The 18,799-nt window shown below is 36.8% G+C and overlaps 1 protein-coding gene across 1 annotated transcript in view; it reads right to left on the bottom strand.

Moving 5' to 3' along the window:
• The window catches only part of ZCW7, a 93,539-nt gene that overhangs the window by 73,309 nt on the left and 1,431 nt on the right, over positions 1–18,799 (bottom strand). The window lies entirely within an intron of this gene.

Here is an 18,799-nt window from a genome sequence, read left to right as displayed (position 1 = left end):
TGTTTTTTTAGGGTGTTATAAGTTTCAGCTATAAGTGTGCATTATACCAGCATTATCATTTTGTAATCCATGTAAATGCCAAAAGTCTTGGCCATATTTCATGAGCATTGTATTAAAAATTTCATTGCAAATTAAGAAGATAATAGTTGCTGGTGTCATTTAAGCAATTTAATATCATTATTTATCAGCTAGTTAGTTTGCATACCAACTGTTTGTAAAAATGTCAGTTGGTTGTAGGTGTTCATTTCTCATGCTTAGATCATATATATGCACTGAATATTGTCAAAATTAGTAGCACACTCATGTTAGGTCATTGTGTAGTCCATTGTAGTCTTCTAGCACAAGATTCTCATTGATGCAAATTGAAGAAAAAGTCATTTGAAGCTAGCTGAAATACTATATCAGTCATACGTCCCTTGCATGTGAATTGTTTGATGAAATTCCTTGAGCTTTCATCAGCATTTTTGAGAGCAGATTTGAGGTGGCTTATTACAGTGGTATCAGAGCTTGCTTGCAAAGTGTTTGACAAAATGTCAAACAACTAAAGTATAAAGATTTTTGGTGTTTGAAGAAGTTATAACCTATTGGGGTTATTACAGTGGTATCAGAGCGGTTTTCTGCCATCTTATGGAGGTCTTATTGGGAATTTGGATTAGCCAGATAGAGAGAAAAATGTTTGACAAAATGAATGCCACTCCAGATCAGGGAAAGGAAAGATTCTTACAGTTATTAGACACCTTAGCACAGGGACAGCGATCAGCAGAGCAGAGAGCACAAGAACAGAGTCAGAGATTGGAGCTTATGATGCAGATGATGGCTCGTCAAATGGGGTTGAATACTAACGTAGGTGGAAGAAATAATCAGAATGGTAATAACTAGAGTGGTAATAATCAGGATGGGACACATAATGGAAGCGAACAAGTTGGGAACAATTTCGTTCATGCACCCCAGCAAACTAGGACAGTGAATTCGAGGCCCATTATTCCCACATTTCCTCCTAGAGCCCCAGAGCAGCCTGTACCAGAGCCCCAGATCACTGATATACAGGACCAATTGAGGAGAGATTGGGAAGCCAGAGGTCCAAATTTTATTGCTACAATTACCTTTAGGGAGTATATGGATGTGCGGATGAAACATATGCCACGTGGACATGACAGGGACCAGAGCTATGAGCTACGGAAGAAAGTAGGAAAACTTCAGTTACCATATTACAATGGCTCGGGGGAATCTACAGCAAGAGCTTGGGTTCAAAGGCTTGACACATACTTTCAAATGAACCCTATGCCAGAGGAAGAAGCTATTAAGTATGCAACAATTCACCTAGATGGGTTAGCACACGAGTGGTGGCATCATGGTATGGTCACTATGGGTCATGCACACATTACCTCATATGTGGAGTTTAAGGAGAGACTGATTGAACGTTTTGATAGGCTTAAGGATCGTACCTTCCCTATGATAGGCAGAAACTTGTATGAGGAGTTTAACAGACATGCTGATTCGATACAAGGAGACATTAGCACATCTTCAGGTAATGGTTTATCTGCATCATCTTCACAAGCAGAAGGGATTATAGATGTTGTGCAGGTTGAGCCAGTTGCATCAGAAGGTGATATCACAGGCACACCAAATTGTGTGATTGACACAAATAGTGATTCCAGTACAGTTGGGTTGGATGAAGTTACAACAGTTGAGGATACTGTCATGATTGAGGATAGTACAGTTGATCAGAAAGTGAGCATTCAGGACTTTGCAGAAAGTGAGTATCAGGCATAGTTGGATGCTTCTTCACATGAGATAGAGGCTAGTAGCTCTTTACTTGGTTTGGCAAGCCAGCAGAAGACAAGGGACAAGAATATTGTCACGGCTTTATCTCATAATGATAGGATACATGGATTGATTGAGAATCACATTTGGATGATTCAACTACAAGAGAGACAGAAAAGAATCACAACAAGTTCTTCTTGTGACGACTTACAGCAGATTAAGGAAGGCATGGAGGCAATGAAGTTGGCTCTCCAAGATTCTGAGAGACATGTGGACGAGCGTTGTCTTGAGATGAGTTTAGTTCAGGAGTTAGCACATATAGCAGGGACTCAGTTTCCTTTTACAGTCAGGTCACATATTGATGATGATATAAGTACGTCTAGCATTCACACTCCGGATTCAGAGACTGTAAGGTGCGTGAAGTCAGTTGGTATTGTTCACATTACTCAGGTGAGAAGTTTACTTGAATTGCCAATTGGTTTCCGTTCATGGATTAGATGTTGGGATCCTCATCTTAGTACTTGGGATCGTTTTGACTGCAGATATTTATCATTCTTTGGTAGTAGTATCTGTTGCACCATCATGGACTTGATTAGTAGCTTGCCAGGTGTAGTTCTCATCCATGCCAGCAGCTTATTTGATGCTGGAATTAGTTTTTACACACTTTTGTTGGGCATTGTTCATGTATCCAGTCGACCATTCTTGTTGGAATGGGTTGATGATCTCTCAGATATGACAAAGTTTACAGAAGAGTCCCAGGATCTGATTATTACAGATGACACCCAAGGGGATGTTGTGGACAGTTTTGAAGACTTAGTCTCCTCAACAGTTTCCTTTGATACGAAGGTTTATGTTGATGCCTCAATCACTCCATTTGATGATACAAGTTCAGCAGTTGGACTGCAAAATTTGGATGGCAATATTACAAATGATAGCCATTCTGAGGTTACTCCTTTGGACAGTGTACCAAGGGTAGAGTATAGGAGTTTGACTAGTCAGCACAATCATGTGTCTAGTCAGCTGAGAGTTTGCGAGCGAGACATTTCTATCGCTTGCGAGCATTTCGATGTTGCTCGTCAGTTGTTAGCAGTTTATGGATGGTTCTCCTGCTAGTGATGAGCAGGGAGGCAGTTATCTTTCCTTGACAGAGATCCACTCTTTATGGGAGGCTATCCGGATTCTGAGACAGAATTATATGCAGTTGGTAGCCCATAGAGATTATCTTATGAAGTGGGGCAATACAGCATATGACGCATTATTGGTCAAGGAGATGAGGTGAGTAAGCTTACTCAACAGCTTGAGGTGACTTCTGAGATTCTTGAGAGTACATAGTTGGCTTTCGAGGAGTCACAGTTTCATTTGGCTAAGGTGACCATGGAGTTAGAGCAACTTCAGTCTTTACCAGATTCTGTACAATTAGGGACTGTGGTGTCTAGTGATCCACGGATGTCCATGGTCGAGGTTGATAGAGGTAGTGGAGATAAGGATATATTTGTCCACGACACTAGTATTGGCATATTTGGTCCATTTCCACTGGAGGCAGGTTCAGCTGAGTTGGGCGCTGCAGCTGAGCATTGTGGCATGTTTGACTTGGAGGGCACAAAGACTAGTGATGTTGTTGATTCTACACTCTTGGCTATATCATCCTCTGACTTAGCTGATGATCAGTCACAATTGGTTGTATCACGTCTGAAGGATGAGTCTTTGACTGGGATTGGTTCTTTTTATCGGCATTATACTGTAGGATATGTTCATCGATTTTCTTTTGATCCATGTGTTGAGGAGTTGATGGCAAACAAGTTTGGTCTGGGCTCTCGTTTTTGCTATCTACCGTGTAATGACTATTCACCATCAGCAGTGCATGGGTGTTATGGTTATGAGACAGTGACCGGTGATCTGCAGAGTTGTGTTAATTGCAGTAGGTGTGTAGTGTGTGGATTCTCTATATTTGGTGCAGTTTCATGCGGGAGTATTCATCGTTGTTGCAGAATTGTATTGTACATTCCACATAGGCTAGTGGGATGTGTTGATGGTATTTACTATGTTGGCAGTTTGGGTTATCTACTCTACTTGGGTTTTGATATTTCGAGAGCTTGTTTCTCATGGGTTCCTGACTTTGGAGTTTGGGTGAGTTGTATTCGCCAATTTGATTATGGATTCCTCTTGGTTAATTTTCAGAGGTTGTTGCAGGAGCCTATGTTGACTGACAGCAGTATAGTTCATGACTACATTTGGGATCCAGGTGGATTGATTGGGTTGTTGTTCGACCATTGCTTGAGGACGAGCAATTTTGGGAAGGGCGGACTGTAATGTCCCCTTTTTAGCATTCATAGCATGATGTTGTCATTAGCCTATTTCCCCACGGTCCCGTAGGCTAACCAGGACATTAAAGGGACTTAGAGGCCATTTGGCCTAGATAGTTTCAGTTGCAGGTCTTTTTGAGGGGTTTTGAGGCAACTTTGGGCATACTTACTATTTATAGTAAGTCATCTTGGATATAGTCAGACATCCAGTGGCAGTAGTATGTCGATGGTAATTGTTTAAGATTGGCAAGAAGACTTGTTTATCATTGATAAGATTTGTTATGCATTGATAAAGCTATTTTATAAAGTTAAATTTAAATATTTAACTTTATTAATGCATAAACTATAGTTTGTGGAAAATATTTAAATTAAAAGAGTCCCCTTTATTTTATAACACATTGGAGACATAAGTTACATAAAGGGAGTGATGTTTTATCCCACATTGAGAAAACGAAGGATTGAGCTCTTGTGAGAACACTATAAAAGAAAGGGAAGAGCTTCTTTTTAGTATGCTTGGAAATATCAAAGAAATTGGGAAATTTTCTGGAGATTATGTCTCAATAGTTTGAAGGACGAAATCCCTTCAAGCTGGAAATCTTGACACCATTGAAAAATATGGTCTTGAGATTCAAAGGGTAGCAGTCTGAAAAAACAGATACGAAAAAGCAGTCCAAAAAAGCGGAAACGAAAAAGCAAGCCGAAACAGCGAAAACCGAAAAAGCAGTCCGAAAAAGCAGTTCGAAAAAGCAAAGCAGAAGGGGCAGCATTGCAGAAAATTATTACAGCCATCTACAACCAGGTTCCTTTATTAGTATTATTTTTTTAGGGTGTTATAAGTTTCAGCAGTAAGTGTGCATTATACTAGCATTATCATTTTGTAATCCATGTAAATGTCAAAAGTCTTGGCCATATTTCATGAGCATTGTATTAGAAATTTCATTGCAAATTAAGAAGATAATAGTTGTTGGTGTCATTTAAGCAATTTAATATCATTATTTATCAGCTAGTTAGTTTGCATACCAACTGTTTGTAAAAATGCCAGTTGGCTATAGGTGTTCATTTCTCATGCTTAGATCATATATATGCACTGAATATTGTCAAAATTAGTAGCACACTCATGTTAGGTCATTGTGTAGTCCATTGTAGTCTTCTAGCACAAGATTCTCATTGATGCAAATTGAAGAAAAAGTCATTTGAAGCTAGCTGAAATACTATATCAGTCATACGTCCCTTGCATGTGAATTGTTTGATGAAATTCCTTGAGCTTTCATCAGCATTTTTGAGAGCAGATTTGAGGTGGCTTATTACAGTGGTATCAGAGCTTGCTTGCAAAGTGTTTGACGAAATGTCAAACAATTGAAGTATAAAGATTTTTGGTGTTTGAAGAAGTTATAACCTATTGGGGTTATTACATATCCATCCTCCTTCTAGCCTTCCAAGACATGAACTCTTGTCCTCCATATACTTTTTCTACCATCTCCTTTTCATCACCCTATTAGCATCTTTAAGCATACCTCTCAATGGTCTTGGCTTATAATGACTTATCTTTCCTATAAGAGCACTATTTGGACTGAAAAAGCTTGGCCTGTTTCTAAAAATTCAAAAAATAAAAGAAATTTATAAAAATGAAAATGTGCCTTGGTGAAAACTTAGTAACAGGCACCTTGGTAGCAAAAGTAAAGAGAAATAAATCTGTCCTATGGTGAAAACCACTTCTTGTGACGCCTTGGATAAGTGCTATGATGAAAACCCGACAAACAGGCATCATCCGCAATTCTTCCATCATCCATCTATCCCCTCTTTCCTCTTTGATCTTGACACTGCTGAGCTATCCATGTGCATTGGCTATTTCTATCAGCTACTTGCTTTACTTCCACATTGAGCTTCATAATTATCATTCTATCTTCTCACTATCCTATCCAATTGGCCCCTTGGTCTTGATCACAATGAAGACTAAAACATGGTTCTTAGATGCCTCTTGACATATCCACTCCTCTTTTGGACTATACACTTTCATGACATCATGCTATCTCACTTATTGACTTTCATTACTCACTCAAAACCCATTTTACTCTTTACCTAGCTTGGGTTCTCTAGAGGAGCTACTCCTTGAGGATCACTTTCACTCACTTCATACTCCTTGCCTATCCATCTCTGCTTATCCACCAGCTTGCTAATCCATCATGTCCTACACCTTACTCAACACTAGAACAAAATGATGTGATCTTGCTTGAGATTTAGTCCATCCTACCAAGTGGTGAAAACCTAGAAACAGGGGCTACTTGAGACCCTTCTATTTATGTCTATCAGTATCTTGCTTTGCGCTCTGAACTAATCCATCTCACATCTCTTTGCCTTGTCTAGTTTGGAATCAATCTTGTCTAGGTCTAGGGGGCATGAATTGTATAGCTTACTAGATCTATGTGTTACGTCGGTGTTTCTTTGGCAGCTCTCTCAAATAGTACTTTTCAACACTTCCCTTAACATCGAGTGTTTCTTAACTTATCAGATACTTTACCTTGAGTTGACACTTTGTCTAATCTAGGATGTTGCAATATTTCTCACTTGCAGACATGAGTCCTCGGAAGACAGCAGTTTGACTTTCACACAAACACTTACACTGAAAACTAAGACTTGCTTAGCTTATTTTTCTGTGTGTTGTCTATGCTGATTTCTTTGCTGAGTATTCCCTCTTTAGTCTCTCGAGGATTCTTTGAACTAGAGGACTAAGGGCATGGGGCATGTTTTCCTTTGATTTTTGTCTGTGGGTGTACTTTGTGGATCTTAGGTGTCTTGAGCATCTTGCTTGACCCACTTGACACTTGGGATCTTCAAAGGTATATCCTTGTTTGTTCACTTTGTTTGCTCCCACAAGACCATGCATATGACCATCTCGACATTTTGTGTCTCAATGCGAGCATAATCTTGCTACACTAAACCTAGGGAATCTAACTACACTGTCATCGTGACCTTTATGTCTGTGATGTATAGGTTGGGTTCCCACACTTCTATCCAATATAGATCATATTCATATCTTCATAGTTCATACTAGTGACAATAAAATGATCTTCTAATGTCCCTAATAAGGTTTGATGATAAAAACTAGGACCTGCTTATATAACCCTTGCAATTGCACTTTGCATACTAGCTTGCTTTCTAGGGTTCATTCTAGCTTAGCTTTGCATTTCAGTGTTGAGAGTCTTCTTTATCTTTTGGACGTGTCAGTCAACTGTGTTCATCCTCCTAACTCTTCTCGATCATGTCTTCATCTTCTTTTTGATCTTTCATATCATCACTCTCATCTTTTTTCTTACCATAAATAGGGTTAATCTCATCATCTTATCTATCTACCCTTTTGGGTCCTTTATATAGCATTTTGACCTAATTTTCCAACGTTTGAGATTTTTGTGAAAACTACTCCCTTACCTAATTTCAACGTCCTGGATCCATTTTTGGAATTGAAATCAAAATTTGGGTTCATCTTGATGGTCAAAATTGGATTTTAAAATTATGCGTTCTTCTACACAATTGATTGACCTTTTGAGGCTTAATCTTAGAATCTTTTGAGGCATTCATTATTTCTTCATTTCTTTACTTCTCTTTCATTTCATTTCCTTTCACCTTTTCTCTCATCTTGACCTAATTCTTATGCTTTATCTTTCTTGGTCAAACTTAGTCAACCCGAGGCATATTCTCATCACTTGGTGGTCTACCTTCAGTCTTAATCTTTTATCTATCATTATGGACTTTACCTTATCTCAATTTGATCAAATCTATCTCCTCCTTGCATCCTCTCTACTTCATTTCGATGTCAATCCCATGGGGGCAAGAATACTCTAAACTATATGCTTGATCTATTTAGGACTTGTCAGGACTCATATCAGGCTCTAATTTGTCTTGACTCCGCTTATCTACTTACTTTTGGCTACTTATCTTGGACATATTAGTGTTCATCTTATCATTATGGGTGTTGATATTGTCCTATCTATCTTTCCTAACGTTCAGTCTCACCACTTATCGACTGTGCATTCAAGATCATCTATCTCTAGTGCTTCGATTGATCAGGTTCAGAGTCAGATCTATCTATTAGCTTGACATCTTCATTCTTTGACTTAATGTGTTCCCAGATCAATCACACGTTAGTCAAAGAGGAGCAAATGTAATCACCCAAAAATGGTCCTCTAGACTATGAGAAATGTGCATATTTTATCTAGCACTTATCTTTGATCAAATCATCACTTTATCATTTATACAATTATAACCTATGGTTTGGCCACCTTATCCTAAGTCTTTTATTTAATTAGAACTTGTCCCCTTTTCATTAAATAAAATCGCAAAATCCTACTTTATTCCTATGTGCACACATAAAAGCATTTTCTTATTTTAAAAATAAAAGAAAGGGCATTTTTGTCTACACCTTGAATGCACACTTTTCCATGTAAGAGGAATCTTTATTTTCAAAAATAACTTAAATTCTCATCCACACATCTTTTGCCTCTTAAACATAACCATTAATCTTGCTTAGTTGAGATTCTTGTGCACAAAGTCAACATAGGATTATTCTCCACCCTTGATTTTGCCTCTTCTTCCCCACCGTCCATTTCTCTTTATATGGAGGCTCTCTCATATCTTACACTCTCATGCCATTGTTATGTTGCAAGTTTTATTCTAGAGCACTTGGAGCACTCACCTTGCTGTAACATCCGGTTTTCCTGGGCCTAATTAATCATTCAACATACTCAAGGAATATAGTTACTACTTCATTTTATAGGAAGATAGTTATATTATTCATTTCATGTGAATAAGATTTACCGTTAAAAATAGTTAAACAAAATTTCCTAACTAAAAACTTGAATTACCATCAAATGAAATTACTACAAAAATTGAAAACCACATACCTCGGAAAAACTGAGTTCGAATCAAACTAGGGATGCTTCTGCAACCACCCAAGTTAGTCCACAAATACACTATAACAATTTCATATGATGACTATCATCTACAAACCACTATCTTAAAATCAAATGATAATTACAATTAAATACCACTATATTTTAAATTAGGGCATCACATACCATTGTATCAATTTAGGGCATCATTTACCCTCGGTTCATTTAGGGCTTTTGATACCACTGATTCAAATTGGGCTTCCAATACCACGGATTCAATTAGGGCTTCCGATACCACTGATTCAAATAGGGCTTCCAATACCACAGATTCAATTAGGGTTTCAGATACCACTGTATCATTTAGGGTTCCAGTCATCTCTCAATCAATTAGGGCTTCAGATTCCTTTTCCTCCAATCACCTTAACTACGACAATATCTCAAGATTAGAAATATGCTTATATTCAATATTCATATAAATGAAAAGCAATCCATGATTCTCTCTTATATCTAGGTGTAAATTAATAGTAACAATGAAATAACTCAATTTAATCTTACCTCCTCATAAATAAAAGTGATATTACCTGTTTCCGATAAACAATTGAATGCATAGCTTATCTTCGTCTGACGCATGTCCGACATCTTGAGAGAGGTGAAACATTGTCAGGAGCTTAACCACCCAACCTCAGACCACAACATATCCCCACACAATCTCTAATGAGAAAGGCCTTCCCTACCCGGAATAGACAGGGGTCATCTTGCCATCCACTGAGCTTCCTGATAATTAACTCACCACACAACTTGGCAGCAGGAGATCACAATAACACGGAAGTGCATGAGCTATTAATTAATTCATATTAAATGGTAAATATTGAAATGTCATAAATGATGCTGATTAATATCATTGATTATTCCTTTCTCACACCTCATCACCCATCTTCTTGGCTACACAGTCGAGTGAGTCCCAAGTATTCGGAATTCTCGGAGCAGTCGGCTCTATCAACTATTCAAGAAGATTTCATACAACCATCGTTTCACAATTCTATGATTATGTTCTTTAAAGATCTCAAAATTGACAACATTCTTCATGCATAAGCTAATGCATTGTTTTTTTATTATTTTTTTTTATTCTAATATCATTCTTCTTTTAATAGGTTCATCTACACCTCGTCACCATAATCAAGCCATCAAGCCGATGATTCCTTGGTGCCATCAATTAATTTTTTAAATATATCTTGTACCTTCTTCACCATATTCTGGCTTTTAGCCTGGTGAACTTCTTGGTACTCAAGTTTATAGTCAATTCTCAATTAATAATCATTATATCACATAGCAAAAATAAATGTAATTTGAGATAACAGATTTTCAAGAAGGATTCAGATTATTGCATATACGAATATCATGAAAGTTTCAAACTTGAAAACGAAATTAATGTTATGGCAGCCGACTAATCTTAAGAAGGTCATACTGATTATAAAGAAGTCTTAGTCGACTTTACTCACTATCTTGCATTACGATTGTCTCAGAGGCAAAGTAAAAAGGTAAAGAAAAAATTCGATCTCAAATTGTAGTTTCTACAATAATATTGACACACTTAAATTGAAGGTGAAGATCAAGTATGACTGCTACAGGAACGATTACCATGCATTAACAAATAGTTTGGAATGGAAGACGTTTTCATTATAAAACCTTACGTGACACTGTAGAGTTAATGAATAGCTCAGATGCTTGAGAAGATTCCAAACTGCAGCAAGCTTATTCAGCCGTATGCAAGATAAAACCCATTGTTACTTCTGCAACTAATTTGATTGCTAGCTAGGGAAACTCGAATGCCAATGGCTTGAAAGCCTAAAGTAATAATGGACGCCAAAGCAAGGAATATGGGTGTCGAGAGCAAGGAATGAATGCCAAGAGCGAGGAATGAATGCCAAGAGCATCGAAGAATGTCGAGAGCAAGGATGGATGTTGATATATGTTTAAAGGTTTCATAATAAAGATACAGGCCAGACCTTTTGGCTTCCATCGGTTACAAGATCATATTCTACGGCTTCCATATAAGAGACGAACAATGACTGTCCGACTCCCATCGGTTATAAAGAAAGCCCTTCGAATTCCCAAGATGACTATACAAATACATCAAAAATTCAAATTTAAAGATAAGGAAGAAAAGTTGGAAAAATTAAAACTCAAACTCAAATTGCCAAATGTTTAAATCGATTAATTATGCCAATTGTTATCATTTAAAAGCAAATAATATTAAATTGGAAGAATAGAGTTGGAAAGTTATAATTCTAATGTTATTAAAATCTTATATGTACAAGCAAAATTACTTTATTAATTAAATTATAATGGTGCCAAGTCATTTATACATATGTGAACATTTATAAATATCAATTAAAATAATATGATGAAAGATATATTAAAATCCTTTGAGATATGTTTTATATATTAACCCAATTATTTTAATTAAATTATTTATTTAATTGACTCATGCAGTTCCATAGATGTATCCTGTTTCAAATCACTAGGTCCTCTACCTATCTGCCCAGTGATGGAGAAGCCCTACCTAATTCTTTTCTGACAATACTTCCACCCCTTCGACATGCTCCCTACAAGGAATTTCTCAGTAATTAAATTATAAATTATTTTATCATAAATAATCATAACAGTTAACCTTTCATCTTAATTCTATGAATTCGCGATTAACGATCAACTAACATGTCATCTTCACTTGAAATCATAACGACCAACTATCTTTCCATTTTGCCAAATTATATCAAATTAAACTGCCAACTAACTTCATGCGAACCCCAACGGCTATATTTCAAGCTAGGTCAAAAATTGGGATATAAAACTTGCACTTGTATTTTCTTACTTGCATTCTTAGTATAGATTTCATTTTATGCAATAGCTTAGCTCACCTAGTCTAATTAGGGGATCTTGTAACTCCTTGTTAGCTTAGACCTTTGGATTTCATTTAGCTTTAGCTTGCATTACATTGCATACTTGATTCCTTGGATATTGGCACTCTTGCCTCTACTACTTTGAATCTCTCTTTCTATGTTGCACCTTACAAGGGTTGCTTAACTAGGTTCATTTGAGAGCCACCATACTACTATTGCACTCTTGCACGTCATAGATACGGAGCTATAGGCTGCCTCTTGAGATGCTCTTCATCATGGGTATTCTTGACAATAATGGTCTATAGAAGTGTGTCTACATTTTATGCACACAACCAGCTACTACCTATCCAACAACATTGCTGCAAAGGCATCCAAGAATGTTAATCATAGTTGTGGTACTTGAGATTATGCTTATCAATTCAATTTGTACGAAAGAGCTAAAGTCGTTTCAACTGTCTATCTGTACATACTCGACATGGTAGTACTCACTAGAGTGCAATCCTCCATTCTAAACTTCTTTCACATATTTGATTTAAAAATGGAAATTTGATTTGACTACAAAATTTGCAAACCAAGAAAGAAAGATAGCTCATCTAGCATTGACATCTCAAATTCCTTTTTCATGTTTGAAGCAAGCTCTTGAAACATCTCATCATTGTCACCTCCTAAAATGATGTCATCAACATATGCAACTATTAGTAATGTGTTTACTTTACTCTTATTATATAGATTGTTACTTGCTATTCCTCTTCTAAAGCCTTGTTCTTGAAGATGTTTGTCTAACCTTGAGTACCAAGACCTAACGGCTTGCTTTAGTCCATAAAGAGCTTTCTTCAGATAACACACAATCCTAAATCTCTGATAGAATGAATCTTTGAGGTTGTTTAATATACACTTGTTGAAAATTTCCATTTGGAAAAGATGATTTGGCGTCCATTTGATTCACTTAAAAGTTCTTAAACTTGCAAGAGCTAAGTGTTAAAGTTTGTAGCTGCGATAGAGATCTTTATCTCTGGAAATATGAACGTTATTACCATTATTGTTTCGTTCAGCTGAAAATGACATTTAAATTGTAATATTAAATATAATGACATGTGTCATTGGACATGCATTGAGGCATGAATATTCGAAGAGTCATAATTAATTATAGGAGTTATGAGAATATCAAGAGACTTTCGGTTATAATGTGACAAGTCTCTTCTATTGTTATATATTTGCATCAAGCAAAAGATTTTGTACACTAAATATTTCATTATCAAAAAAGATATATTTGTGTTGTGTGGCTGGGTTTTTCCCTTCATTCTAGAAGGGTTTTCCCAGGATATTTCTGATGTTCTTTGTTTAAGTTTGTCTTCTTCTTATTGCTAATTTTTTTCATGCATTTTTGGGTTGTAGTTTTAACATGGTATCAAAGCTAGCTTAAATTACAACTTAGAAAAGTTAATGTTCTTTTCTTTATTGTGTCTTCAGATATTTATTAGTCAGGCACGATTGAAAGTTTTATTGGTTCTTGCATGGTGTTTTGAATAAACAACATCATAAGCTAACAGGTCAAACTTGTGAGACGTGCTGCTTTCAGTTGTCGAGGCTTTCAAATGGCAGTAATTAAAAACTAAGTGCTAAGTTCGTATACCTCTTATTCTATTTTGTATCTATCTGCACCTTAGTTTGTGTTGATACTGGGTTTGCATTTTTTTATCCTTTGAATTTTTAATTACTTCATGTGGGTAATATCTTAGAAGTCTTTCGAGGAATCTAAGCGTTTAAATTTTGATTGTTCTTTGTCTGGTTAAATTTCTCTGTGTAATCATCATTTTTTCTCTCCCTCTTCATGAGTTATCGTAGCGGTTTTATTTTTGGCAGTGCCCGTTGTTTTTTTTTCTTCTTTGACCATTCGTATCTTTATTATGGTTTGTCAGTTATTAGAGAGTCAGTTACAAATTCTCATATCTAGCTTCTTGAAGCTGCTATTGCCGGTATTTTTCTTCTCTGACCATGTGAAGGAAGCAGGGTTTCCTCAACACTTACATTGGTCGAAACACCGCCGCCGCCGACGTGGCAGGTTATGATGCTGCGCTTGGCCCCTCGCCGATGAAAGAAAGTCACATGGAAGGAAGGCACCATCAATAACAAGTTCATGAACAAGAAAAGCTCTAAAAATGCTATATTTTTCACAGAGAGAAGCCCTTCGACGAAGATGACAGTGACGAAGACAATGATGAAAGCCAGAGAAAAGAGGGGGGCAATTTTGTGCAATGTGACTGTGGTCAAAGCAACAGTGGGAATTCTTGCTCACACCAGCACTAGGGCATGCAAAATTTGTCAAAAGAAAATCTAGTACAATACGTCCGTAGGTGGAGCTCTCCCTGTCATAATAACGTTGTCAAAATGGGGCACTGGTGGTATGTGAAATGCAGCGGAGTGACTTGGTGTGTGAGCATGACTGCTTGACGGGCATGGGAGAACACAGGGGGTCTAAGCAGGGTAACACGCCATCATGAATCAAACTACCCTTCTCGAGACCTCCGCATTCTAGATGCTCTTCTCTCTTACCCCTCCACCACTCTTGATCCATGAATTTGTTTATATCATGAAATACGTTACGACTTCATTTCATATTATGGATTATCGTGTTTTGCATCTCCTTTTTATAACGGTAGTTTTTTATGATTGTGATGAGTGCAGTCTTAAAGGGTTTTGAGTCTTGAAGAGAAGAAGCACAATTTATGTGGTGATGAATGCAGATTGTATTTTATGCTGGTCATGACCGATCAGACCGATCAGATGGCAGGACAACCATATTATGTTCCGACATTGATAAGCAGTTCCATGCCGAAAGTTAACGTGGCTTATTATTCAAAAATATCATCCTCAGAATATGGTGTCTTTCAATATCAATCTAATTGGCATATCGATACCAATCATCGGAGGGAAAATATATCTTTCCTTGAATTGTCAATCTTTGCCATCAGCGTCTTCATCTTTCTTGTCTCCTTTATTGGTTTGATGAGCGTCTATTGCAATCACCGTGCGTGTCTCTCTTTCAAGCAGGCACTCGAGTCTTGCATATTGGCCTTTTTCTATTATGTATCTCCATTTGGATGGTCTTGATAGCTGGAAACTATTGTTCACCTCAAGTTTGAAGTGTATCGAGTGCATGCTTGGGCTTCGTATTCATCACGGAGAGTCTGGGGTGAATCATCTGCATTGATTGTCGCATTTGTATCACGCTGCTCTTATCTGTTTTGTAGGGGATAGTATTTTTTAAGTTTTTATAAATTTTTATATAACTGGAAAAAATGTTTTATTTTCAGTACTCATCTCCTTATATGATAGATTAATTTACTAATCTCTTTTCGTTGCAGGATGCAACAAGAAAAGTAATGATTAAGAGGGAGATGCTTTAGCTTCAGAGGGAAGCTTCATAATTAAGAGGGAGTACTTATGGAATCCCCATCACTCTCATAGATGCTTGTGATACTTGTGATATTTATAAAATTTGAGACTTAAATGGAATAAGTCTTAGTTTGTTACTGTTGTGTGAATAATCAAGATTGTAAGATCAGCTATGATAACTCTTTCACTATGCAATAGTGAACATCATGTTGAGAGAGCCCATGATGTCATCATGTTGAGAGATTCTGTGATGGGAGTTGAATGTCATGTTGAGAGATTCCATGACAATTCACATTGAGAGAGTCCGTGAATAAAAGGCTTAGCTACGAGTCTTACAAATCTTTTCATGTTGCGTAATTCCATGAATATGAAAAATTGTTATAGGTTTTCATGTTGAGTGATTCCATGAATATGAGTCATTGTTACAGGGTTTTCATGCCGAGTAACTCCATGAATTATGTTTTGAATTTGTATGATCAGAATTTATCATTGACATTCTTTTGTTGCAGTTTTGTGTTATTGTTCAGCTAAAGATCTCTCTTGCTAAGAGGGAGTGTTAAAGTTTGTAGCTGCCATAGAGATCTTTATCTCTGGAAATATGAACGTTATTACCATTATTGTTTCATTCAGCTGAAAATGACATTTATGTTTAAATTGTAATATTAAATATAATGACGTGTCATTGGACATGCATTGAGGCATGAATATTCAAAGAGTCATAATTAATTATAGGAGTTATGAGAATATCAAGAGACCTTCGGTTATAATGTGAAGAGTCTCTTCTATTGTTATATATTTGCATCAAGCAAAGGATTTTGTACACTTAACATTTCATTATCAATAAAGATATATTTGTGTTGTGTGGCTGGGTTTTCCCCTTCATTCTAGAAGGGTTTTCCCAAGATATTTCTAATGTTCTTTGTTTCAGTTTGTCTTCTTCTTATTACTGATTTTTTTCATGCATTTCTGGGTTGTAGTTTTAACACTAAGAACTTTATAAAGGCTTATAATCTTGTAATAGAAGCAAATATTTTCTTTAAGTTATTGCTTCAACTTGTGCATATACTTTGCACACAAGCCTTGTTGTATTCCTTGTGACTTCTCCATCTCCATTGAACTTGTTATATAACTTGTTGAAACTCGCCAGGTTTTCTAAGGAAAAAATCATCAAGTTTTAGCAGAAAACTCAACAAGTTTTTAAGAAAACTCTTTGTTTTGTTAAAAGGAAAAGGCAAAAAGCCTATATATATTATATGAAATAGAGATAATTACAGTATAACAAATGGCAAAGAGGCTATTAATGTCTGTGAAGACAAAGCATCTGAAGAAATAAAAAGATTTATTAAATGCCCTACTTGCAGTTGGTGAAGAAAAAAAACTGAATAGGGAGGGGTAGATTAGCTATGAGGGCAGGCATAGATGAAACTCAAGGTGCTCCTATTGATGTTGAAGAAGAAGAAGCAACACTTGAAAACAAAGTGAGCTCTCTTCGTGGCTCGCGGATCCACAAATAGAGTGTCTCTTTTACCACTTATGCTTCCTCTCCCTTTGTTACAGGCACACCCAATGCAAGGTTCCTCTTCTAGGACTAGACCCTCTCCCTTTTGTGCTAGTAGAGCTGGGAAGAGGAAGATATGATATGATATGATAGATTTTAATGACGTCCACGAGACTAAAGAAGTCTATGGGACCCATGCAGTCACCCTCTCGAGTCAGGAGCGGAACTAGTCAGTTGCAAAGTTTTGGTTAACTTGTCTCTCCTTCTCTGAAGTTTGATAATCAAATCCGTTGTTCTCTTCACTTGATCTTCCTCGAATAAATAGTTGAAGTCCTTGTTCTACAGTATTTTTGTATAACCAAACCTGATGTCATTGTAAGCCAGGAACTCCTTGACAAAGTGCTGCTCTGTCTCAACTGTTCCCATATTACAGAATAAACATGTTCTGTCTGCCCACTCTTCCTTTGGAACTTGCCATCTACCAGTTTCACATCGTAGCTGATGTGAAATAGTTCTAAGTTGTGCCATCAACATTTTTGCTTTCTAGTTAATAGGTGCTCTTATATAGGCCTTTTCATCATGACTAGAAGTGGGATTAAATTCTTTAATGTAATAAGATTTTTTCCGCCCTATGTGTCTTGTCCACAAAATATTGCGAAATTTTTCATTGACAAACTTCTTTATTTCTTTAATGTTATCCGGGCAAGTTTGGATGTTGATATCCCATTTTCGCATCCATTTGTCATTTTGCTTCATCCATGTACTTTTCCGCCTCACAAGTTTTTCCTCTATGACCAACTTGGGCCAACGATGTGTTTCCAAACCTTGAGTTTTCTTTAAATAGCTTAGCATCCAGACTAATGCGACGGCTTCTAATGGAAAGGAACCCACCTCTGCCAAAAGGATCTCATACGGAACTATGGTCTTGACTTTAAGATTGCATGTGATGAAGTGTTTTTGAATTCTTTCTACTTGCCGCCATTTCTGTTCGAACATACTACCTCCCCACACTTCACATCCATATAGAATAACCGGAGTGACCAGCAAACCAAAAAGAGTTTTCATGGTCGTCCAATCCCATAATTCTGCGTTCCTGCCCTTGTTTTGTAAAGAGTATAATGCCTCCCAGCCCCCTTGGATCCTTTTTGATCTGCAAGTATCCCAATTGAGTTTGTTATGAAAATCGATGCCCAAGTATTTGTACTCTTCCAAAATGATGTATTCACTTCTAGTTTGACACAAACTATTTACTATTTTGCTTCCCGCCATCAGCATTCCGCATGAGAATGTCGTTTTGTACCTACTTTGCATTTATATATATCTAAACGTTGCTTGTTTCTTTTGTGTTATCTTTAATTAACTCATTGGGTGCATTTTCTCATTAAATTATGCAAAAAAAATGTATTTTTAATTAAATTGAAGCAGTTGTTTTAGGTTCCCGAGCTTTTTTTTTAAACTGCATCAATTTTCCTAAGTTGTTTTTTGGGGGTTTGGCAAGTTTTTGTCAAGTGAGAGTTTGCCACCTATGGCTCCAACAAAACTCTTGTCCTTCGGTCTTGGGACAAGCACCAAAGTCTAACTCTTCTCTAATTAACCTAAAAAAATCCATAGCCCTAATCCTATCTTTGTCTTCACTTGCTTTTGAAGAGTTCTTCGTCTCGATTTTGGATAGCAAACACAAATTTGCATGTTTTGGCCTACTTGCAAGTCTTCTTCTTGTTTGTATCTTTGTGTCTTTGCCTCCAATTATCAAGTCTTTTGGGTTGTTTTCTTGAACAAATCAACATGGTGTCTTGGGTGGTGCCTTTGCTGAAGTTCTTGTAGTATCTTGTTCATCTTCTTCAATTTCAGATCCAGTCTCTCTCTCTCTTCTTTTTTGTTATCCTCTTCTTTCCAATAATCAATGTCTTGTACTATCTCCTTTCAATGTCTTTCTTCATCAACTCTCACTTTTGCCCTTTCAACAGCTTTGTATGATATCTTGTCATAACATTTATACAACTTGCTTCTTGTGGAATATCCAAGGAAAATACTTTCATCGCTTTATGGAGT

This window comes from Cupressus sempervirens, chromosome 5, assembly GCF_028749045.1.
Source record: "Cupressus sempervirens isolate cs-2001-9-10 chromosome 5, ASM2874904v1, whole genome shotgun sequence".
NCBI classification, from domain to species: Eukaryota; Viridiplantae; Streptophyta; class Pinopsida; order Cupressales; family Cupressaceae; genus Cupressus; species Cupressus sempervirens.
Note: the sequence above shows the minus strand (reverse complement) of the source record. Positions and strands in the feature narration are given on the sequence as shown.